Source organism: Balearica regulorum, chromosome 13 (assembly GCF_011004875.1).
Source record: "Balearica regulorum gibbericeps isolate bBalReg1 chromosome 13, bBalReg1.pri, whole genome shotgun sequence".
Lineage (NCBI taxonomy): Eukaryota > Metazoa > Chordata > Aves > Gruiformes > Gruidae > Balearica > Balearica regulorum.
This window is the reverse complement of record NC_046196.1, coordinates 16598256-16623311: the sequence shown is the minus strand read 5'-3', so window position 1 is coordinate 16623311 and position 25056 is coordinate 16598256. Positions and strand designations below refer to the sequence as shown.

Sequence of the window (25056 nt, the reverse complement as noted above, 5' to 3'; positions counted from 1 at the left end):
GTTCTCAAACACTTATTAATTTTTCCTACTATTTTCCTTATAACACACAATGGAGTACCCATAACCTCAATAATCGGCTCGGTTTTGCAAACCTAATTAAATAAAATCATGTATGTTATTTAAAAAAGGAGCTTGTACTTTCAGTGAATATCTGCCATTTAATCTGGAGCCCAGCAGCAGCTACACTCTGCAGTGTCTGTATAACACTGGTTCTCAAACACTGCAGATTTCAGCCTAGCTTCACCCAGTGTCTCTCTGTAATTGGGAAGGAATTGATTTTGGCCCTGCAGGGACTACAGTTTCTCATTCTATCTGGAAAAGACAACCTGGTTGGAGTGATACTGGTGTAGCAGGATGAAATGTTGGTAAAAGATGTGGAGCACCTGCGAGGGCAGATAGATTGTCCTGTGATGTGAACAGTTCTGGAAAGCTGTTTTAAACCTACTGTAGAAGAAAAAGAGCTTGGTTCATGGCGCTAAGGGAGTTTGGGTCAGTAGAAGAGGGGAGTAGTGACCATTGCTACTCCTAGGGAAAAGAGCTAGCTCTGCTTTTCTGTCCCTCCAGCCACCATGGTATCACCTCTAACTCCAGATCCTTACCTGTAGTTGTCTGCATTGCCTCTCCTTTTCTCACTCTCCACTAGTTAATGCTGCATGCAATATCAGATTAATTCTCTTTGGCAAGATATCTTGCCAAATTAGGGATGACTTGATGTGCATTTTTGATGTGCAAGAGATAATGTGTTCCTGATATTTTCTCATACACCTGAATGTGGTCATCCATCCTTCAGTTGTGTTGTTTTGTTTGTTCAGCAACTCTTGTTTAACTGTTCGTTTCTGTTCATCTATATGCTTTTATCAATTTTCACATATGCTTCAGCTTTTGAGACTATGGTCATGAAAGGGTCAGAGATGTGATTACAAGTTGTAAAATGACCTTACCAGTAACTGTTTAAGCATAAGTAATGTTCTGAAATTGCCTAAAGCAAAAACTGCCAATTCAGAGCTGATTGTAATGAATCAGGTTCTTCTATACGAAATAATGTGATCAATTTCTCATTTCACTGAATAAATAAGCTGGAAGATAGGGAACTGTCTATGACCCACTGTTAACCTTTTCCCTCATTATTCATATCAAACCTATGACATGCATGTAAGAAATCTCTGGTTCAATTTTAGCTAATTGTTTGTTAGAAAGTAAAGGCTCTGTGAAGTGTTACTGATTGTACAAGTACCCAGGGACCTTATGACATCTAATGAAAATAACCCCAAAGAAGCTACTCAGGCCTGTATGCTTTTTGTCTGGCTATCATTATAACTAGAAATATTCCATTTCTAGGCAGCAAAACCTTGTGTGTCTGTTGGTGCTACTTTTCTCAGGTGCAAGATACTGTTAAATTTTATTATATCTCAATTATTGTTGCGATGAAAGCAATGCAGAAAAAAATTTGGGGTATGCATTGCAATAAATTTGTGCATATACTTCATTAATACTTTCGTGTCTGAAATACTTTTTATGTAGAAATAATTTTAGTTAATTGACGCTTTTATTTTTGTTGCTAGCTAGAAAAAGCCACAAAAACATGCTTGCATGTGTTGAATACAATTAATTTTACATGAGATTTTTGGTGTGACTTACTGCTATTTTTTAAAGGCTACCTGATATGCAGTGCAATTCAAATCAGAACTGCAAATGAAGTGGTTGTGGAACAGTAAGGGTGACATTTTTAAAAATGCAGAACAAACTTAGAAATATAGGCATTTGTATAGAAACATAGAAAGTAGTAGCTCAGGTACGGTGCTGCCCATGGGCATAGGGTTTTCAGAACTGGGACTAATGTTACCAGTCTTATTCAGCAGGGTTTCTGCACCATACTCCATGTGCAAGCAATAGTTTTTCATCACAATACCCCTAAGAAATTCCTGATACCCATCTTGCAAGTGGGAAAGAAACCTGGTGAGGTTAAATATCTTGTTGCAGTGTACATTGGAGATATGTGAATGCTGGGAACCTTCTAACTTTAAAATATAAGTCTATCATCCCCCTAGCTCAATGAGTGAAATAAACCTCAGGGACTGAACAATGTCCTTGTGTTCATTATAACTTTCAAGTTGTATTACTTTTGTTCAAAATAACTTTCAAGTTGTATTACTTTTGCCTAAAGAAGCCCCTGGAGACTGCATCTGCCCAAGAAGCACATAACGGGAAGAAGGAAATCATCAAGGAAGTAGAGAATGAGACTAGAAAGTCTGAATAAAAAAACCCCACAAGACTGATCTTTTTTTGATGTTTAAAACTGCAGAGCTGTTGAATAATCAAAAAGTGTATTATTTTTAAAGGACAGAAAAAGAATCGGAACTGAATCAATGTATTAAGACCTCACAGGAAAAAAAAAAACAAACCAAAACCTAAACCCACAGATAAAACGTCTCTTCTTACTGATGGAGTAACTACCAGAAAAACAGAATTTAAAATTAGTTGGTAAAACATGAACTGTTTCATTAATAATTCACAAATTTCTGTCTTTCTAGAAATCCAGCATGTATTATAAACTATGATGAAGTGATAAAACTTTTACACAATTTCCACTATCTGTAGTTATTACTAGAACTACCATTGACCTATTTTTAGAATTCTAATGAACAAAAATATCTTTAAATTAAACTGAATTTAAAATGGGTGTGACTGTAACGGAGCTTAAAGTTTCTGTGTTGTATGTGTAGATAATAATTTTGTCCATAGTTATTTGTTTAATTTATAAAAATACATGCATCCGCTAATTTATACAAGGTATAAAAATTAAAAGTAATGACGACTTTCAGATGCAAAATAATTGGATGAACAAAGAAAATGACATGGCAATTACTAGCCAGTAATCTCCCAAAAATCTATAAATACCTAATATTAATCAAGAATGAGAATACATTACATTTCAGGAAAATAATTAGCAAAATCAGGGTAGAAATAGAGTGTAAGTGGTTTAGTCTCTGATTTTATTTATTTTTTTTTAAGTCAATAAGAAATCCACAGTAAACAGGACAAAGTAAAGGGTTTCAGGTTGGAATTTCAAATTCCTCTTCAATGTCCTGTTCAAGTGAGAATGTCAGAGTTCAAGGATTGGCAATTCAAACTCCCCTGTTAGATAGTGTTTTCAATTGAGATAGGATGACTGCTTCTATCTCATTGGTGGCTACAGGTTTTCCTAGCAGTAGAATAATAATCTAGTAGGAGAGTACCTGTCTTGCATTGTCATGGAGAAAACTCAATAATTATCTCCTCCTCCTTCACAATAACTAAAACTTTTGACCGTGTCTGGGCAAAGAGAAGATTTCCGTTTTCAAGACTATTATCCCTCCAGACTTTCTGTGTGATGCTTACCTACATATGCTGACAGTCTGTCTTCTCTACAGCTTTTTTTCTCCTTCTCTGTTCCTATTTTTCTCTCATCCTTCTTATTCCACAGCACCAGATAAAGGACATCATACTAGCAAGAAAATTGATTCTCTCTTCTTTATCTCCTTTCATATCTGTTGAACATGACACCCTCAAACAGGCTGGAGGACTGATTTGACTGCAAAGTCACTCTCTCAGGCCAGCAGATGAAAACTTCTGAAGGGCGATCATGGTGGTGGCTGAACATTGTCCATAGAAAGCTCTTTGGAGTCTTATATTTATGAAGGGCTTACACATGACTAATTATATTAGCTGTCAATGGTATGAAGCAGAGTGAAGTGAAAGTGAAGTGACCCCTCTTAAGTAAGCTTGATGCTACTACAGCATGTATTTTCAAAAGAAACTGGCAACGATAGTAGGAATCTTTAGAGGTAACATTGTAGATGTTGCTCCTGGAATGATAGACTATGTTCGATTCCAACTTTTCTCTAATTTTGCACAGGTGTAAATAACTTTACAAGCCTTGAGGCAGTGCAGATTTAGACCAATGAAATTATAGCCTTGAAGGAATTTTTATAGTTTAGCTAAGAAGCCCTCAGTACATGGGTTTATCAAAAAAGCAGTGGCAGACTCCTGGCTGCACCCAACGCCACCAGGCACAGTGAAAATGAAGTTAGTGAGAAGACAAATGAAGGCTGCTCTCTTTTCAGCTAAGTCAGTCCATGGTCTTCCTTGACCCTGGGGCTAGTGATTGCTGACTAGAATCTCAATGGCTATTTTCTAGTGACAATTTCAGTGTCTGAGCTCATTAATCAATTTCTATTCAGCAGAATCAGTTTGTGGAAAACTTGCAAAGGTTACTTAATCCAGAGGGAACATGTACTGTTAGACAGAAGACTTTTCAGCCACAGTATTAAAACAGAATTTCCCAAATCTCTGTCTTGTTTCACATTTTCTGTGACCTTATCAATTACTGATAGCAAAGAACAAATCAAGCCTTTCACTACAACCAAATCATTCATGGTAATGTTAGGAAAATATAACCTCTGCCTGCTTTCCTTGAGAAGTCTTTCTGTATCATTACATCATAAAAACTGTTCCATCTCTTAACCCCTTGGCTCCAGCATGAAACAGGAAACGGCAGTGCTGAAATAGTCAAAAATGAATGCTTGAGAGAGGCTTTTCTTTAACTCTACCCAATAATATCAGTTATCATCCAGCCTAAGAACTGGATTTGAAAGTAATTTGTAGAAAACTCCAATCTGTTTAAGTCCTTGCAAGGTTAATCCTTACAAACACCTGGCACAGGACTTGAATGACTTAGAGGAATTCCCTAGACTTAGCAGCCTCGCACAAGTGTGCACACGCACTATGGCAGGACACCCGGGAAGGGAAACAGTTATAGCGGTAGCTGGTGGAAATAAGGAATGTTTTAATGTTGAAGAAATTGGCTTAATGGTTTCAATATGAAAGAATAAAATAGTGCTTTATTTTTTTAAATATGGTAAAAATATTTTTAAAGCAAACCTTCAAATATTTGGGCTTAATCTCTGTTCCCATTGTGTGCGGGTGATTATTAGCTGCCCATGGCAATATCCTGGCAAACTGCCTCCCTCAGAAAGGCACAATGCCAGCATTTGGTGTGATTCAAAAGCACAGTACAGTTAGCGGAGTCATTCTGTGCTTAATATATTTTTTTTTCTTTTAAGGGTTTTAAATCTCTTTCTTTTAATATTTTCCATTATATTGTTTCCGTGTGTTTTGTCCTGTGTTTGTAATGGAATTGTGTGTGGAACTTCTTCTTCTAGGGATGATGAACTACTTTGTGATCTCTCTTGAGTGTTGGGCCTGATGGAATAACTGTGGACAGTGTAGGAAGCAGTACACCATCTTTGTGCTCTTATGATCAGACCAAGAAATAAGGTAGAGTAGATACCACAGCCACTTTTTAATGCAGGTATGAACATATACATACCAAGACCAGCTTGGTCTTTAGTTTTATTTTTCTTACTGAAGAAAGCAATTCTTTCTTTCCTTTACCTGATTTTTTTCCCAGATTAAAATTTTCCTGGACCCTGATCAACTTTTCTGTCATGTTGCCGCTCTGCAGATCATTTGGTCACAGCATAGCTGATACAAGAACTACTGATAGAAATGAGAAAGAATATGGGTAGAGTTAGTCCTCTGTTTTGCTGTCTCCACAAGATGGCAAATTTGTGCAGGTGGCACTGACCTGATTTATCCTGGGATCTGGATTGAGGTCACTTCCATGGCAGACTTTGTGTTGCAGCGGCTAACACCTGCCAGAGAACATGCTGGGGTCCCTCTAAATTAGCCAGTATAGCATGAAAGTGTGAGGAAAGGAAGGACGTTTCTGTGCTGTGAATCGGGATGCCTTGTAGGAGATGTTTAAACATTGGGATAACAGTGAGTTTACAGAGAAGTCCAAGCTCAAAAATGAAAGTCTCTCTGTGAACTACCCAAGGGAAGAATCCTGTTGAGAATTAATAAAAACTTACAGTATGACCTTGTTTGATTTCCCTAAGACTCTTCTGTCAGCTTTTTTTTTTTAACTATCTACCCAGGCAATTGTACAGTCATGCATGTTTTTCATGGAAAATAATTGTTTTATGAATTTTTAAAATATGTTAATTAGTGAGTCATCTTAAATACATTAAGGCAGGAAGGTATTTCTATTTATGTAATTTTCTTCCATACTTTCAGTTTCCATGATGTCCTGATGAGTCCCCTAAAAAATAACAACAATTAACTGATATAGAAGTTGGCATATTATAGTCTAGAAAGATTTATTTTTCACAGCAAAGTTTTACAAGAAAGACTATTCTGTAGCTCTTTGCACAGATACGCATGGATGAGTGGATTGTAAGTGTTACTTCTACAATTGGTTCTGGAGGCATTAGCTGACAGGGTGGTTGTGACCCTTTCCCACACATGTTAGCAATGATCTTGTTGCATCAGCATTGCTGGAGATATTGAAATGAGCTGACTTTGTGAGAGTTTCCTGAGTTTAAATTCCTTAACTGTAAAGCAATATCCTAACAGTTATATGCTACTCAATGACAGAGGGAAAAGGGGAAAAGAGATTGAAAGATGCATAACAATTTTGATTTTTTGCCACTGTCTTGATAAGTAGCAAGTATATTCCATGACTGTTTCTTTGCTGTCTCTTCAGAAAGATCTTGTTTGTGATTTTATGCAATTTCCTGTTAGTGATAACAGTTCCATTTTCTTGCATCTAATTCTTGGCCTATTTTCAGCAAAGTGATGTTAATGCAGATGGGTGGCACAAATGGAACCTTACCTGTCCTATTTTCACCAAGATTTTGCTGTAAGCACACAGATTGGTAATTGGCGGAATTACAATTCCACCCAAGGTTCTTGTTTGTTGGTGCATGTTTAAAGCAGTCTAACGCCCTTCCAAATATCCTAGACCAGCTTTTGCTGGCTGCTGCTAAGGGGAATCAAGGCCTCAGGTTCCCTCTGGCTCTCTCCGTACTTGAAAATACACATTGCACCATTCTTCTGCATAATACATACAAGGCATACCAGCGCCAGGCTGGAAATTGGCTTTTACTGATTGATATTGCTTGTGTGAAGTGAGGATGTTGTCTTGAATGTAGAAGTGCTATAAAAGCGTCACTAGCAATGCTGAACTATCACAGACACGTTATTGATGTCAATATTTAAGTTCTACTTATTGAGAGCATAAGTTCTGTCTTTACATTCCCTTGAATGTAGGTACCACCTTCATTGGTGGTGGCAATTAATGATAAATAACAGGAAGAAGAAACCAGATTAAAAGCCATCTCTTTCTATCAATTTATATTGACTTTTATAGGTGGGAAAACTATTATTACTTAGTTTACTCTAAGAATGCTGCTAACTGAGATGAAGCCGAGTTGGTGCTTTGCCAACAGGGCTCATGTGCTTTGATATACTAAACAATATATGGATTGCATTGATAGCAATATTAAAAGCATTTGCATATTGATAGCAATATTAAAGGCATTTGCTCTGTCAGTCATTGGGACTCATTTAAGACCCACCTATATTTAAAAATGTCATTCCTCAAGTATCTGCAAGTATTTGCAAAGAGATTCTTGTCTTTGCTCTAGCAAGTGTGATGCGCTGCAGAGCATCTTTCTTTAGCATGAGTGTGGTACAGTGGCAGAAAACACAGTATGCATTTCTTTTTAGGTTGCCCGCTCCTCTCTAAATGGAACTAATTTTTTGCAAACAGGATTGTACCACAGGACTGAGAGTAAGACTGAGGATTTGGGACAGATAGTTAAATTCTGTATTTGCAATATATATCTGGCATAATTGATTCTATTGCATAAAATTCTACATAAATGTGGAGAGTTTCTTAAGTTTCCATCCCAAACCTTGTACTGCAGAGGGGTACCCAAATGCTTCATTCCTTTCTCACAGACTGTCTTAAGATGTAAAGTTTTCCAAATTTTTCCTATTCAAATCGGAGAACAGACTCTCCTGATTGCATTTCCGTCCTGTGTCTCAGTGCAATCTGGAATGAATAAAAAACAAGAGAGAAAAATTTGACACACAGTATTGAGATGCCATGCAAAGCTCTAGAGGGCAGAACAAAAAGGGAGAAAACCCAAGCATTCCAGCCATGGGAACATCTGTACAAAAGCACTTCAGCAAAGAATTGCCAGGTGGTGGTGTGGTCCATGACAGAGAGTGCTGGTCCTGGCCACAGGGACCTAGAGTGTATTTGTATATCTGCTAGTGACTTGATGGATTACATCGAACAAGGGTGGTCTGTTCCACCTCTTGTTGTTGTGCACTGACCTGCACTGAAATTATAAATTTTACCTTTGATTCTCTAAATGCACATGCAGATACAGCTTCTGTTTTACATATATACTAATAGCATTATTTGTACATTGACAGTCCCGTCCATGTTAGAATGCTAGTTTTCTGAAAATGCAAGTTTTGCATATGAGTTCTTTGCTCTTCAGGGCAGGTTCAGTATGAACCACTTTATTTCTACTTGCCTCAGTTCTCTTTGATAGAACCACCTCACCTCTGAAATGTATCAACATTTTAGAGCACAGGTTTTTGAATTCTGAAAATATTGTTTGCAAGTGGTACTCCTGTATATAGTAAATTAAAGTCATACTCCAAACAAGACTCCTGACTGTAATCCTATTTTACAAGATTTTGAGGCAATTGCTACTGTCATTAACTATCACTTTCATATAAAAAGTACACAATTGTCATTTGGTCATTCCATCTACTACAGCGTTTTTCTGGCCTAACTATACCATTTGGTTGAAAAAGATGATGCTTTTATGAAATATTTCCTGGACTTGCATATAACACAATCACAAGCCCTAGAAGACACGAATTAAAATAGCAGATGGTATTCCCACTGAGAGGAGCAATGTGTCTAGACTGACAAAATGGCATATGTAGCCTGGTTCCTAAACAGTACCTTGGACAAGTAAGAGTGGTAATTTGCAAAATTGAAATTGATCTCTGAAATGTAGTCTAACAGTGGAAAATCTGAGCATAGAAGCCTTGGATATGCTGTATGTCATGGATATGTGAAGTAGTTCAGAGGAACACTTGATTGACCATAACTGGTTTTGGAGGACTAAATATTTGAAAATTCACCTCAACTTCAATATTGAGATGCCATGCAAAGCTTTAGAGGGTTGAACACACACACAAAAAAATAATCCAAAAGTGCAGCTGAAACTTTGTAATTTCTACTGGGTCTGAAATAATGAATGTTACGTTTCCATTTGAAAACAAGAGTTACGAAACAACAACAAAGGAAGGCAAATTTTAATTTTTAAATTATAAATATCTTTGTTAACATAAAAACATGAGTTAATGTTTTTATATATCTCTGATTATTTTTTTAAGTTTTTTTACTTTACCAAGAAAACAGAAGTAACTTTCATTTTTTATTGACCAGTAACTAATGGGAAAATCAGTAATTCACATAGTTGGAGGCAGAACAGTGGGATGTGACTGTCAATAGGAAAAATTTTGTAATATTCAAAATCACCTTTAACAACATCACACTGTGTGATATTTTGCCAAAACAAAGTCAAATATAAAGTATGTTGAAGTCTCAGTAATCAAAGAGATTCCCTGATAGAACTTCTGCTAATGTTTTAAATCCTGCTTCTGTGCTTCTCTCTGGTCCTGTAAAGAATGAAAGGAAAAATAACTGTCTGCTGGCACTGACTGATGTTATACAGGCAAACAGTAATTCCTATGTACCTTCTAGATAAGAGAGAGATTATAATCCTCTTAAGGCTAGCTTTGTGTGATCCATTTGTTTGCTGTTTGTTACACAGACGGTAGCGATGCAATGTCAGTTTTCACAAAAGCAGCCCTGAAGCTTGGTTGTGTGATGTATCAAAAATGTAACCTAAATAATGTTTAATTGACAGAGCAGATTGTTTATTTTCAAATAATTGCACTAAATTGCAGTGCTTAAAATGCAGTTAGGGTTTGCTAAGCTTTACCAGCCTATCAGCAGCTGGAGAATCGTATGTTTTTCTGCAATAATAGGCAGATGTAAAAATTAACTGTGGCAAAGTAGCCTGAAACTACTTATTCTAATATAGTGAATGACTAACTCCCCAGCTCCAGATGTTGGGGTTTTTTTGCATTGATCACTTTTAAAGCAATGAGCCACAGCCCAGATTTGGGTCATAGATTTAGCTCTTTAAAAGATCTCTTATTAGAGTTCTACGTATCAGACAGTGAACAAGAACTTGTGAAGAGGGAATTGCACAAATCCCAGGCACAGGACCACCTCAGTTCTTTGATTAGCAGTGAGTAGGCAGTCATTAGAAGATATTTATCAACATAGAGCAGTTTTTGTGGATTCATGCACTCCTGGCTTGTGGAAGGAGTGTGTTCTTTACGTTCTTACCTACTAACAAAACTTTCTGCAAATCCTTATTCCCTAGCAGAAGAAAGTTAGACTTCAAAACAATTGTTCTCTGATAACCGTAAGTCCAAGGCTGGGCTTAAATGCCTGATGTTAAGCACCAATGTGCACTCATCTAGTCACTAGTCCCGCAAGTGTAGCAGAGATCAGAGGAGCCTCTCCAGAGCACAGTTGTCTTCAAAGGTGCCAGGTACAGGACAAGAGACCCGGTCTCCTAACCAGTTGTATCTGATAAATGTACTGAGAATGGGGTACGTCAGTGGGCAGTTTAGCACAGTTGTGGGTGCAAGTCAGGGGTTGATTTGTTTAGTGTGGTTGTAAGAAAGACTGAATATTGAATTGCATATGGTGTAGGTAGCTTTAGATACTAAAGTGCAAAACCTGACGTCGTTCTATAGATCCTATGTCTTTTATTAATATGTAGTTAATATTCTTAGTAACTTTTACCTATATTTAATTTGCCAGTGGTATTTACTATTTAGGTGACACATTATAACAGCATTTCTGTGTAGATATTAAATAATTTTCTTTTGTCTACTTCCTGTTGCTTTATCTCAGTGTAAGTAAAGATTTCCAAGGGAATCTGCCTATACGTATATTTTTATTTTAATAGTAATACTGTGTTAAAACTCACAGTAGTTTTAAATCAGTGCCTTATAATTTGACATCCATGGTTGCTTTGTCATTTCAATCTCATTTGTGCCTACTCTGTGCTCATTCTTATTTTTGGTGTTCTTCCCATCTATCATGTGCCCGCAAATCTTTAAAAAAATCTATCAGAAAAAAAACCTATTATGCATGCTAAAATAAAACATAATCACACAAACTGCCCCCTTTCTCCCCACACCTCTGAAATATTTTTACCAGATGCACTTGGCTTAAGGGCCAAACACAGTAGATGCTGATCACATGATCACAGCTGGAATTAACTTAAAAAACTCTATTCAGTGGAAATTACCATCTTGTTTTATTTTTCTTCAGCAACAAAATGGTAACGTAGATGACATCTGTCTTTCCAGCTGTTTCTTGTGCTCAAAGAACCACTCCTTTCTCTCAGGAATTAACCAATCATCCTCTTAAAACTCAGAAGCCAGAAGAATAAGACAAAGAATAGAAGCAAACTGATGTGGGAATAGATATAAAATAATCCAAAAAAGATGGTTTGATAAGGGTGCTACATTTCCATTTTTTGCTCGTGTCCACATGCTGAACTAAATCCAAAGCACTTCACAGATTTCATGATTTGATTGTAAGATATGTAAAATAAAAGCAAATAAAATTGCTGTGATGAAATAGTAGAACCATTGGTCAGACACCTTTGAATATCTCTTCTGCACTCTGCCTACCAGTTGATCTACAGTAATATATTTGTAACTTTCTCAATAGTTCAATATTCAGCAAAATTCAGCAAAAGCAGCCATGAAGAGTATCTCAAACATTCCTGTTCTACTTTGTACTCAATTTTGCACTTCTGCACCACAGTGCAGTAAGCCTATGTTTTATAACTTCTATGTAATATTTGATCTTGAACAAGTGAAGGCTCCATATCTGATGGCTTTCCCTATCACATGAGATTTCTTTGTGCTCCTGTTCAGTGTCCTTTTTATCATGATGTGACTTGTCACTGCCGTCACAAGATTGGGCCACAAATATGCACCTATGATTTGGAAATAAAGACCAGTGCTCTTTTATTCAGGAGAAACTGCATAGATTTTGGTGATGAATGTCTCTAGTTGAAGGAATGTGTTCTCCCGCAGAATTCTGTAGCACCTGACCAAGTATTTAAAAAGAGTTGTAGTTTTTAAAGGAAATATATTCTACGCTCATTTGTGACATGAATTCAGTAATCAGGTAAAATTTCTGCAGTGCATCCTAATCATTATTGCCAATGTGAAGCTCTCGGTCTTCTCTAAACTGTGGCATCCCTTGGATTTTATTCTTAAGCCCCAGTGGCCTCTTAACAAAATAATTTGTCCTCTGTGGTGTCAAAATTTTCAAAAGCATTTGGTGTGCTTCCTCAGAGCATGTGTAAAGGCCTATAAGAAAGCCCTTTTCAAACTCCACCAAAGATGCAGGTGGATGGATGTTTGTGTATATAGTTATCTATGTCTATCTATCAAGCTACACATAATGTGTTTCCCAAGGTAGCATAGAGGATTCACATACTTTGTCCTTTAAGAGACAGATCCTTTCACTTTTGCAGCTGTTAGTTCCAATGTCCAGCATATTCACTTTCCAGATGGGGAAAAAGCAGCGCGTTCTTTTCGCAAAAAATATTTGGTTTTGTACAGTACAAAATATTTTTAATGTTTAGGCCAGCAATTTCAATTGCTGTATTTGAAATAGTCGTATTTATCTTGTACATAACAAGTAACATGGATTCTGGAGATAGTGTGCTTTTTTCGTCCTTTTAGGTTGGTTTGGTTTTCTGTTGTGGTGGTTTTTGAGTTTTGTTGGTTGGTTTTGGTTGGGTTGTTTTCCTGTTTTTTTGGTGACTAGCACAAATTATTTAGAGTATGAGGCTTCAATTTAACCTGTTTGAATAAAATTATATTCATATTTGGCAAAACAAAGAGAGAGAATAAATGTTAATCATTGCAGAGTGCTTGTGTTACCTGGATTTCCATTACAAGCCAAAATATAGGGCAATTGCCACTTTCTATATACAGTTATTTGTTGGGAGTCTGCTGGTAAGAAGAGAAAAAGATTTGGTTGAGTAACTTGATTTGACTTGAAATCTAGTTATGTCTCAGGCAAGCCCCTAATTTTAAACAAAAAACATCTGTTTGCCTAGAGCTTTGCCATAGATATTTTGTACTGATACCTGATTTATTTTTTTGTCTTTTTTCAAAGTGTCAGTGACGACACTCTGAATAAAAGGAAGTTTGGTGTATTTCTAAGCTACCTTATTGTCATAGACAATTGGGAATTTTGTGCATTGCTGTGTAAGCAAATCACTTTCAATGTGTCTTTCCAAACAGAAATATTTACAGGCAAAGATGGGGAGGGTGAGAAGGGGACATAGTAACTGATCTATGGTCCTGGTACAGGACAGTCAAATAGGGCAATGTGTATTCTATTGCAGACTCACTCAAATGAAATGCTAGTTGATCTTTATCTCAACTGAGCCGAGGTATCTTTAAAACAAATCTCTTGTTCCAGAATAGGCACAGAGTTCAGTACTTTCCTATGCTGGGCAAATTGTTCCACTCTGAAACTGCACATATCAAATAGCTATGCTGCTACAGTAGAAAGGACTCAAATGTTGCTTAAACGTGCTAATATATACACTTGGGTTTGGTTGGGTTTTTTTTCCCTCCTTTCTTCTTGTAAAGTCTACTTCTGCTTCTTGTTCTAAATGCTGTCTGGGATTGCATTTCTTTGTTGATGTTTTGCTTGCTGTTTTATTTTCAGATGTCATTTTTCCAAGAGCCTGCAGCCCTTGCCAAATAAAAGAATATTATTTTTTTGCTTTGGCAAAATACCAAATAATGATGATAAGATTAATTTAAAGTTGCCTCCAATCATAGGAAGATGTGGCCATTTTCTAAAGGTTTTGCTTTGCTTTTTTTTTTTTTTTTTAATTTCCATCTAAAGAAATATGGCTGTATTTACTTCTGTCTCTGTGACCTTATAGCTGACCACCCTCGTTTTGGCAAAGCAGAAGTTTCAGTAACACAACAGAAAATGTTCAATCTGAAAGATATTTAATGCCCATTTTAAAGATTGAAACTTAATTGAAAAAGCAGTAAGATTTGGGGCAGATTCTACAAATGCTAATACATTTTCCAGAGTGAATTCCAGAAGTAAATTAACAGAAATAAAAATGTTGACTCAAGGTGTAGGATATTTCTCAATGTGAGTAAGAAGGGCTATCCCACTTTTAGTTACTTCCCATAAATGGCTGTGCTGTAATTATAGCATGTGTTAAGTTAGAGGCTTGGCTGGATAGGAATATTTATAAAAGCTGACATTTCAATAAATTGACCTGGTTTACAAGATTCTAAAGGAACAGCAAGAAATAAGGAAAAACCACCTGATGTGGCAAGCATGTTAAATCAAACAAGTACTTCTGATTTGTGAGCCCACGAGTACTCTTATATAGTCAATAGAGAAAACAAATCAAATGCTTGTAAATGCTGTTTAAGGGCTTACACACAACTTGACTTGATTAGAAAACTAAATATTTAATTATTTGTGGTTTTGATTTTATGAATGTTGCTATCCTTTGCTTGTGCTCTCAAGATGTTTGACATGTGGTGAGAAAAATTGTGGGTAGTGTTTCCATGTGTGGTGCCCATACAACAGATTTTGATCCTCATGCTATGCTCACATAGCCCTCTTCATGCTGGTGTCCCATCGATGTCCATGGGAGTTCCTTAATGAAGAATACAGAAACTGAAATCTGAGATTAGAATTTGGCTTGAGAGTTCAATTCAGGTTCCTCCCTTCAGCCAGTATGACGCCATCATCATTTTGGTCCCCTGCTGCTTTTAAACAATGTAGGCTTAAAACAAACCCAGATTCCAGTGCCGTCCTGTCAGTGTGACCACATTTGGAAGGTCTGTGTTAGCATTTTATTTCCTTCTTGTGCTCTCCTTTTTTTTTTTCTTTTTTTTTCTTTTTTTTTCTTTTTTTCCTTTTTTTAATAGTTTGAATTGCACATGGGCTTGGTGGTAAGATTGTCAACAAGATTTTTGAGACTCATTTGCTATTGCAAGATGAATGGGTGTATTTGATACATTCAGAGCAATCAGACACGCCAAGCAAATGGCAAAAAAAGTTACAAGAGACTAAAATGGTTGGTAAGACAGACTTCCTGTGCCTTTGGTTATCAGGTCCAGAGCTGTGCCTCTGTCAGGAAAACATGTGCATCCTAATTGGTCTTTGTCTTTTCCAAAACCAAGATCTCACTGAGGAGTAAAGAGATCCTTTTCCTACACAGTGTGCACTGTGACTTTCTTTAAAACTGTCATGGCTTAAAGCTTTACAGTAACAGAGGCTTTGTTCTTGTAATGCTTGCAATGTGGGTGGCAAGGCAAAGTCAGTAGTGGTCTAAGGCTGTGGCATGGGCTCTGAGTCTAAAACTGAGAGAACTATAAAAAAGCAAAGAAAAAAATGTGGTTGTATAATAGGAGCCTGGTGCTGTGGAAGAGAAAATTCTTTCACAGGAAGAGCAGGACACTGACTCGAGGGTCTTGGTGGGTCTGCCCTGCAGACCATTGGAGGGGGCAGAGCAGCATGGGGAGACTGCTTAGAAGGGACCTGCATGTGGGAGAAGTTGTTTGGAGTGTGCAGCTACCAAGAGAAAATGTTTCCTCAGGCATTTCAGTTTCTTCCTAGTGTTGATAAAGACAAGAATCCTTGATCCTCTCCTTCAAAGAAGTTACTGGTTTTACTTTCACTAACTCCTGTTTTTCTGCATAAATATAATGCAACAATCACTGTGACTTTGATACTGTTCTAATTATGAATGAGTTTTAAGCTTCCTTTTGGTCTTGTACACTTTAGTAACACTTACAGGTATGAATATTATAAAAAGTTAAAATCTTTTGTATTTGTGCAGGAGATATCTTCGTACAAGAGGAATTAATAAGGATACAATTTTGAATCTGCTTGGTGCTAAACACCCCATTGATTTCCCCTAAATCCACTGGCTTCTGTATTTCTCTGCAACAAAATGGCTAAGTAAACCAGCGCATGAAGTCACACACTCAGGCGAAAGGCTGTAGCTGTTGCTGCATGGATCCTCAAGTCCTGAAATGAGCTTAGGGACACAAAAAGCCATTCATATTACAAATTACCCTTTTCTTTTGAACTGTAAATTATCTTTATTATTAGACTGGCCATGGTACTGCAATTATTAGGTGCCCCATGTCTAAAGGTTTGAGCAATTAGAAGTCTGGGGTGACAGTCTCATGATACAGAGTGATAAAATATGTCCAGTCAAGACAAAGAGATGGTCTATATTCGTGTCTTCAGCATGTATCACAGGGAGCCTGGAAGCTGTGCTGCTCTTAAACATTTCAATTAGCCCTGACATGGCCACTGTGAGCCCACAGATTATCTCTGTTTCGCTGTTAAGTTTTTATGAGGCTTTCCCCTCAGATTACCCATTCTCACAGCAATCTATAAATCTGAAACTGCAACATCTGATTAATTCTCCCAGAAGAGAATAGTGAAGACCCAGATTTTTTCATTAATGAAGTTTATGCTGTTCTGAGGTCTCATATATTTCAGCCATTGTTTTGCAGTTTCTCCCATTCTAATCTCTTTCCTTAGGTACCAAGGGAGGCAGGAGTTTCAAAATCACCCACTTCTTCTGGCCTAGCAAATTAGATTGACTTTTCTTATAGCGCCATTTTGTAAGCTGATGGCCATTCTTTTTTGTTTTCAGAGTGAACAAAGCTGTAGTGCACCATTATTATTTCTTCATTACAAACAATTTCTTGGCATTGCTTTGCTATTGAGTATTGTGCAGTCTTTGTTTTACACACCATATTCCGAACTAAATGTAATGTGGCTTTGCATATTTTTGAGCTTTGGGATCAAATGAACCCAAAAATGTAAAATAAAACTGAGCTGAATCTGCTATGTATTTCCTGCTGTCAGATGGAAAAATCTGAGAAACAAATACGCCTTCATCATTCACGCATAGGGAAGCTGAGGCACAGATGTCTAATTAAAGGTATTCTGGTGGCAGACAGAGAAGAAAACTTCTCTCTCAATGTCTGTCTTATCTGGTGGAGAAAGCTGGATGATATTCATGTGGTATTTTCTTCAACAAAGCAATTCTTTCACTGTAGTATTAGGTAAATTAGCTGAGTGATCAAAAGGCAATATCCTTTCGAATAGCTTGTAAGCCTTTGAAGTAAAGCTTCCAGGGTTCAGCGTCATAAAGGCCCCCAAAAAGAGCAGTCAGAAGAGCAATGAGATTTGTATGTTTGCTTCTATAATTCTCATGTAAAGATCAAAAGGTACGTGGGCTAGAAAATTTCAGCCCATGGAAAGTATTTTGTCAGGATTTTTAATTTTTTTTTTTTTTTTTTTTTTTTTTTTTAATGTGGCAATACCATGGCAATGGTGGTTAAATTCTTGATTGTTTGGAGTACTGTTGTCCTGGTTTTGGCTGGGATAGAGTTAATTTTCTTCCTAGCAGCTGGTACAGTGCTATGTTTTGGATTTAGGATGAGAATGATGTTGATAGCACACTAATATTTCAGTTGTTACTAGGCAATGTTTACACCAAGTTAAGGACTTTTCAGATTCTCATACTGCCCTGCCAGCAAGGAGGCTGGGGGTGCACAAAAAGCTGGGAGGGGACATGGTCAGGACAGCTGACCCAAAGTGGCCAAAGGGCATTTTCATACCATATGACGTCATGCTCAGTATATAACTTGGGGGAAGATGGCCAGAGACTGGGACCATGGCTCAGGAACTAGCTGGTGGTCTGCGGGTGGTGAACAATTGTGCTGTGCATAACTTGTTTTGTATATTCTGTTGTTGTTGTTATTATTATTCCTTTCCTGTCCTATTAAACTGTCTTTATCTCAACTCACAAGGGGGTTGGGGTTTTTCTGTTTCCCCCCCTCAGGTGGGGGGAGAGTGAACGAGCGGCTGTGTGGTTGTTTTAGCTGCCTGCTGGGTTAAATTACGACAACTGTTGAAGGAAGGGCACCGTCCTCCAGCTATCCTTTACTGGCTTTAACCTGGGGCCACCACTTCCTGAATTACCCAAAACAATAAGCTTAGAGGGCAGTATGGTTTAGCCATTTTAGACTTGCCAGCCTTTGTTCAGTGGATACTGTACTTTCTGGCATGGAGATGGGGCAAGATTTGCTTTTGTCTTACCCCCTCTGTAGTATCCTACCAACAACATATACTGAAATTCTCTTGAAGGCCAGGTGTGAACTAGGTCAATGAAACAGGTCAAACTGTGGCCTATAGATCACCGATGGGCCTCTAGAAAGGAGGCATTGAAAATCCAGGAAAAGTATAGTCTTGGACAATGGTCTGTGAAATACCTTTTTGGTTCTATATAAAAAGTTGCAAACCTGTGGGCAAAGGCAACAACTCATCTTCATCCTTCTGTTCACGTCAAGTCTGAATCCTTATGCTTTCATGTTTTCCATGTGGATTTGCTCTAACATCTATCCTGAGACAATTGTGATTGTATTCTGCCAGAATATTAAACACATCTTGAGATGCAAGAGCAATGGAGATAAACACTAGTGCAACTCAAGCAAGCAAGTAGCAAATCGGATTTACTGCATTTGTGATCAACCTGATAATAAATTAAAAGTAGACTTTTTTGTGACTATTTTGATAAGCTTTGCTTATAATTTGTAAGAAAGGAGCATATTCAGCTCCAATTATGTAGGCTTTATAGAAATCTGAATGTTTTTCTTGCCTTTAGTATTCTGTGAAACAGTGTGGATAAAGGTGTTTCCTTTGCATGTGTTATATGCAATCAGGGGTTTGTGTTTCTTTTTGGGTTATAGATGTTTATATAAAGGATATTTACCATACTACTATATTCAGCAGTGGAGAGCCTGAAGCAGCCTGCCATGCTTTTTCAACCATGTTATGCATATTGGTAGGAATGCCTGTCATCTCACATCTCACACCAAATATACAACTCCTTCATTTAAATTCTGCTTCCATTTGTTGTTCTTTCATATTTCTTAAGTATTACGCTTTATAGAAATCCATACTATTAATGCATATATTTTGAAACTGTCTTTGCTTTTGATTACTTGTTTGGAAATATGTTGACTGATCAGCTGCACAAAACTCCTGGTGACAATGCCATCCAGTAGTTTTATCATAGCTGTCCCCATGCATGTCAGGCTTTCTTAAACAAAATATTTAATTGTAAATCACAGAAATAAAGTTTTTGTTCTTTTTAGTCCCCTGCTTTTTCCAGTAATGAACACTATCCCTCCCACCTGTACTTTGCTTTTTCAGCAAAGGTTTTAGTGGTAATAAACTCTGCCTCCTCTTCCCTGTCTCAGTGCTTCCATCCCAGATTATTCTAGAAAGGTATTTCTCATTGAGGCTCTCTTTTTTCTTGCCTGCAATGATATAAGCTGTCAGTCATCAGATTTCTAGCAATGATACCAATGGAGTCATTGAAATTTTAGTGTTTCCAATTTTTTAAAACTTTTCTGCTACTCAGATGCTCCCCCTCAGCAGATGCCTGTGATAGGACAGTTGATTTCCTTTCCTTTTGTTAATGAAAAGGGAATGCAAGAATGGATGCATGTGGCAGCACAAGAAGCCTTTGTTCCTCGTATTACTCACCTCTGCTACGAGTGCCAACATTAGGGAAAACTCAAGGGATTCCTATGATCGCTCTTTGGCAGCAAGGATCATTCACCTGACTAATGGATGTGGGTTACATACCGAAGTAAACTAGCAACTGCATTGTTACAGCTGCAGAATCACACTGTTTTACAAGGCCATTAGGTATCAAAGCTGTACTTTTAGTCTAGTCAATCAATAGATGATACAGAGAGTAGAGCCACTGCATTTTTATCGGACCTGGATGCCCATGTCTGTGTTCCCTTCCCAGAAGGGATGTACATGTTGAAAGTTGTCTGTCTTCAAGCTAGCCAACTGCAGGATGTAAATATGGGCATATGAATGTTCATCTCTCATATCAACTACCCAACAGGCATAATTGGAGTATACTCTGTATATGGAATTTAGAATATGCAATGTGTATCAGTATATTCTGATGCATCAAGATTTTCTGCATAACCCATATTTTTCTTATTGTTCAGCCTTCCATAAATATGATTGTATCTCTCTCCTCTCTGTCCAACAGAGCCTAATTCCCTTGTTGATCTCTTCCTTGTTGACATCCCCCTCTGCAGATTCTAACAAGCAGTTTCTCTCAAACTGCCTAATAGATTAACATAATTAAGTTAAATCACAGGAATTGTTTCCAGACTATATTTATCCTCAAGTTTGCTGCTTCTGCTTCAGGTGTGTAGATACTCTTACATGCCTGAAAGCTTATCCATTTTTCCCCAAGTACAGCATCTGGTCTCATAAGATATGTTCCTCTTCTCTGCAAACTTCGCCTCGCCTTAAGACATCTGTGATTTTTCCCAAATTGAAGATCATGCCAGACTGCTCTGTAGTAGAGAAGTATTTTGTGACCATGATCATTTCAGCAGATCAGTGCTGCCATGACTCTAGAAATGTATGCATTGTGAATGATATCATTGTTAGTAAAGTCATCCTTTGATAAAGAGACAAAAAACCAGCTCAGCTCATGCAGGGGGTGGAAGGGGGATCTGCATCATTAAACTGATTAGAATGCTCCAGAGGGTCCTGGGTTTTGTGGAGGACTTAACATGGCCCTTCTAAAAGGGCTAGTGAGTTCCTCTGTCCCTTCCTCATTACTGTTTAATGCAACAAATCTTTTTTCTTTTCCTCTTTATTTCTTTATCCCTTACAATCCATTGCTCCTTTCCCCTGCCAGCTGGCTCCCTCAGCTGCTCCATTGATCTCTCAGCCACTCTGGCACTCCTGATATCAGACACAGTGGGAGGCAGAGTAGCTCACAGATCCCCAGACCGGCAGACGGACCAATATAGGAGTGAATCCCAGAGCCCTAGCAAAAACCCTTGAATTTGTTCTTTTGCTCTCCCTCTCCCGTAGCAACCCTTTTTGAAATAGTAGATTGGCATTCAAGTCTGATGCTTTTAATAATAACAGAAATAGCTCTAATGTTTCACCTACTTTCTGCAGTTGTTTCTACAGGGTTAGAGTTCGGACTAAGCTATGAAAGCCATGCATCGTATTGTCATGAGAGAGAGTCCTTGAGCCTGTTACCAGTCTTGAACAGTTACTCTGTACTTCTAAATGCCATGTCACTGCAGGATCAGAGTTTGTGAAACATAATGCTTCTAATTTGAGAGGTACTTAAGAATCAGTATGGGTAGAGCAGGAAGGTTGTGAGAACAGATTTTGAAGATGGTCGTGATGATTTATATCTCCCTTTTTTCCTTTTTGTTGGCTGATTATTTTGTGCTGTGTAAAATGAATGGCATGGCAAGAATGAATTCAGGCATGTCAGAATGATTTTACATAACTATGTACACTTTCCATCCCCTAGAATATGGAAGGAAAAGGTGGCAGAGATAAGTTGCAGCAATTTAGCAGATATAGCTGTATTTGTTATTAGTGTCATTTATGGTTAGGTACTGCAGGTCCACGTTCATGCTGAAGATCAGGATGTCAGTAGCTCTTGTTTTGACAGCTCTCAAGAGGAGCAGCTGAATTAATTTTTAAATTTGACTCTAATATACAGTGCCAGTGGAGGTGCACTACAGGGACTGTTTATCGAAAATAGGTCTAGTAAGCATGGCCCAAAGATTTTATAGCCAGTGATGACTTTGGTTGCCCCAAGGTACCAGTCCGTATTCTCTCTCCTTTCCCCCTCTTTCTCCCCGTTCCTCCTCTCATGCCTATACCAGGTTGTTGGAGACAAACTGGGTAAGCCACTTTATTCAATAAAGACATTGGAAGTAATGAAAGATCATTTGTTATATGACATATTCTAGTTTACATTAAAACCAGATCACAGTAGTGTTATTGTTCTTTTCACAGGAAGATCTGTGACTGTTTTACAAGGATTATTTGTATTATTAGCATTCTATCCAGATACAGAACCTTGCTCAAGTCCACTCAGCAGATCTGTGGCAGAATCAGAAATATGAGTCATCATCCTGTGCTCTGTGCATTAGTGAGAAAACTGTGACCCAAAGAACTTTAGACTTTGGGAGTTCAAACTCTGAATGCAGATCAAAATTTCGCACGTGGTTCTTTCTTCTTTTTCAGTGTGGGCTCAGTTGGACAGATCTTAAACCACCCATCTATGTGTTTTAAATCCTATTTCACTGATTTATTTTCTGAATAAAGATATCCTCAGAGTGACAAAAAAGGGTGCCATTAGAGTAAGCCACTTATTCATAAAGAGCTGTAGGAATGGGGCATGCTAAAAGCAGGGGAGACTAGTAGTACACAGTTATAAATGGCCTTAAAATAACCATGAATATTGCATAAGTAGTATTGGTAACAGCTTAAGTATATTTCCATAGGTGTTTGTTTATATTTACATATTAATTAGTGGATACCTAAGATGATATGTTACTAGAATGTCTGTGATGTTCATGTTTTATTGACAGACTATTGTATGTCAATACAATAAAAAGTTGCCAGACATTATGGAAAATTAATTTGCATGGGATTAGTAGAACATAGAATTTCTTATTTTGCCAAAAGTTTCATTCTTTGCAACCCTGCAACTGTTAAGTGTACGGTGCCAGAGTAACCCTGCAACTGATGTGCAGAAACACCTCTTGTTCCCTAGTAGTTATGGGCCCCCTCAGCTTGCAAAGGAAGTTCTGCAATCTCTGTATGCTGTATAGACAAGTCCCTTTCGAAATCTTTTCTTGGGGTACTTGCAGTGTTGAGATAGAGTAGATGACTCAGTAACCTAAATGCCAAAGTTTAACATGAACATCACAGTGTTTTGAATCTTTTTTTCCATGCCTGTCTGTATTGAACACCTTTCCCAAACACAGATTGTACCCAGCTGCTTCACCATTCTTTTCCTTGCAGTTCCTCTTAGCAAGCAACTCTCATTTTTGCTGAACTACAGGTGTATCTGCTTTGTAATGTGTGTGCTCCCTGTGCAAGAAGCTGCTGCATGAGGTGTGTCACAGTGGAGGATGAGTGGATGGCCTCTTGGAAGCTGCCTTCCTGGTTCCCCTCACCTAGAAATTGTGCCTGCCTCCTGCTAGGTCCTACTCACTTCTGTACCCCTGTTGATATCACCCTCACCCCATTCCTTCTGTGCTGATGAGAAACAGGAGTCTCAGCCCTTGCAGCCAGGCTTCTCTTTCTGAGACAGCAAGAGCTTTTTCTCTCCGTTCCTGGACTTTGATCTGTCAGGCATAGAGGTCTCTTCAAGCATATGCTGGCATATATTTGCTTTGGTATCCACCACTCCTAATGTTCATATCTGTCATCTGCTGACTTTTGCTAATAACAGATATGAATTCTTAAGTTCAGATCTAAATATTGGGTGCAATTCTAGCATAAAAAACATTTCATAGTTGTGCAGAGCAATTTTTTTTAATTAGATTTTCCTGCAATGAATTTATATAAAAATTTGGAATCAGATTTTTGCATTCAGAAAGAACACTCAAAATTTATTTGTACTTTGGAATGAAAATTCTGCAAGCCACAAGTGATAATGAGTACTAAACAGAAGGTACAAATTGAATTTTTCTGAATTTTGAATAAGATTTCTTACATCTGCTCTTACACATAGCTAGGATTCAAAGGGTTTGGCTAATTAGTACTGGTTTGGGCCTGCCATGAAAGTGATACTGCTGTATTCAGCACATTCAGGAATTTATTACTGTGACACAAAATATTGGCATGGAGGGTTTCATTCAGTTGCCTAACTGTAGATGTCTGGGGCCCTTGAAATGTCTTATGTTATCCAAGCAATCTATATCTGGGCAGCCTATGAAAAGATGTTGTTTTGTAGGAGCAATTGGGGAGCAGATGGGATCCCCGAGTGTATTTCAAATGATACTAAGTACCTGTGTTGAGGCACCATAATAAAGTTCAGCTTGTCTGAAAGTAGCCTATAGGTGTTGCCCAAGAAAAACCTTTATTAGGAGTATTTGGCAAAATTCAGGGCAGGGAATTAGAATTTTTCTCTTTGCTGTGCCATTGACTCAGTTGCCTCTTTTTCCTCGTATGAATGGAAATAGTAATTCCTACAATATTTTCATTTATAATCTGTGTACAGTGCTTTAAAGATATAAAATGCATCATAAATATTATATGCAACACACTAAATTATGGCAGTTGAATAACATAACACTATGAAATTGTCTGCTCTTGCATGCAATGCATGGAATTAACATGGGTGATTCATTGCTGGGGACTCTGCTCTGCATCAGCTCTTAACCAATGGCGTTATAGAGGCAGTCTGCTTCTGGAAGTGAGCTGTCTTTGTGGAGGTGTAAAATGAGAGTTTTGATCACTGTTATTAAAAAAGGGGTGGTGCTTTTAGTTAACACTAGTGTTCAGGCCATTTCCAAATGACACAATTTGTTATTTCTATACACCTGTTTTCATGGAAGCGTTAATTGCATAGCTGGTCAAATGTAAGTCATCAAAAATTACGAGATGTGATTTAGTCATGTTAAAAATAAAATTTTGTGTTATATGTGTTAGATAATTCTTCCTCTTTCTCCCTTATGAATTGTTTCTGTACACTGTTAGAGAGTTCCAGTGTTCAAAACTAAAAGGATCCTAATTCCAATAGCTGTATGAAGGGCGCATTTATAATCATCTTGGAATGTTTTGGAAGGAAGGAAGTTATTCATCATCCACAGAGTAAGCTATAACTCTCAAGTTTGGCTCGTCCTTATCTTTACACGGCAGGACCAGGATAATTAGTCCAAATGCTCAAAAGTTGGAGCCCTTTTTGTAAAAGTCTTTTTAAAACAAAAGTAATTGAAAGGTCCCGTCTTTGTGTAATTTCCTTATGAGAGTGTAAGAGAGAGAGAATTTGAAATTTGCTGTCAGTGAGTTTTGTGGTTTTCCTTCTAACTGCATCTTAGATCTTCTACTTATCCAAAAAATGCATTGCAAAGTGAAACTGGAAT

The 25056-nt window shown here is 37.7% G+C and overlaps 1 long non-coding RNA gene across 2 annotated transcripts in view; it reads left to right on the top strand.

Moving 5' to 3' along the window:
• The window catches only part of LOC142603703 (uncharacterized), an 86907-nt gene extending 70081 nt beyond the window's left edge, over positions 1–16826 (top strand). For both annotated transcript variants that reach the window (XR_012837592.1, XR_012837593.1), the window contains one exon: positions 15918–16826. This is a non-coding gene — a long non-coding RNA (uncharacterized LOC142603703). The remainder of the gene's footprint in view (positions 1–15917) is intronic.
• Positions 16827–25056: the final 8230 nt, after the last annotated feature.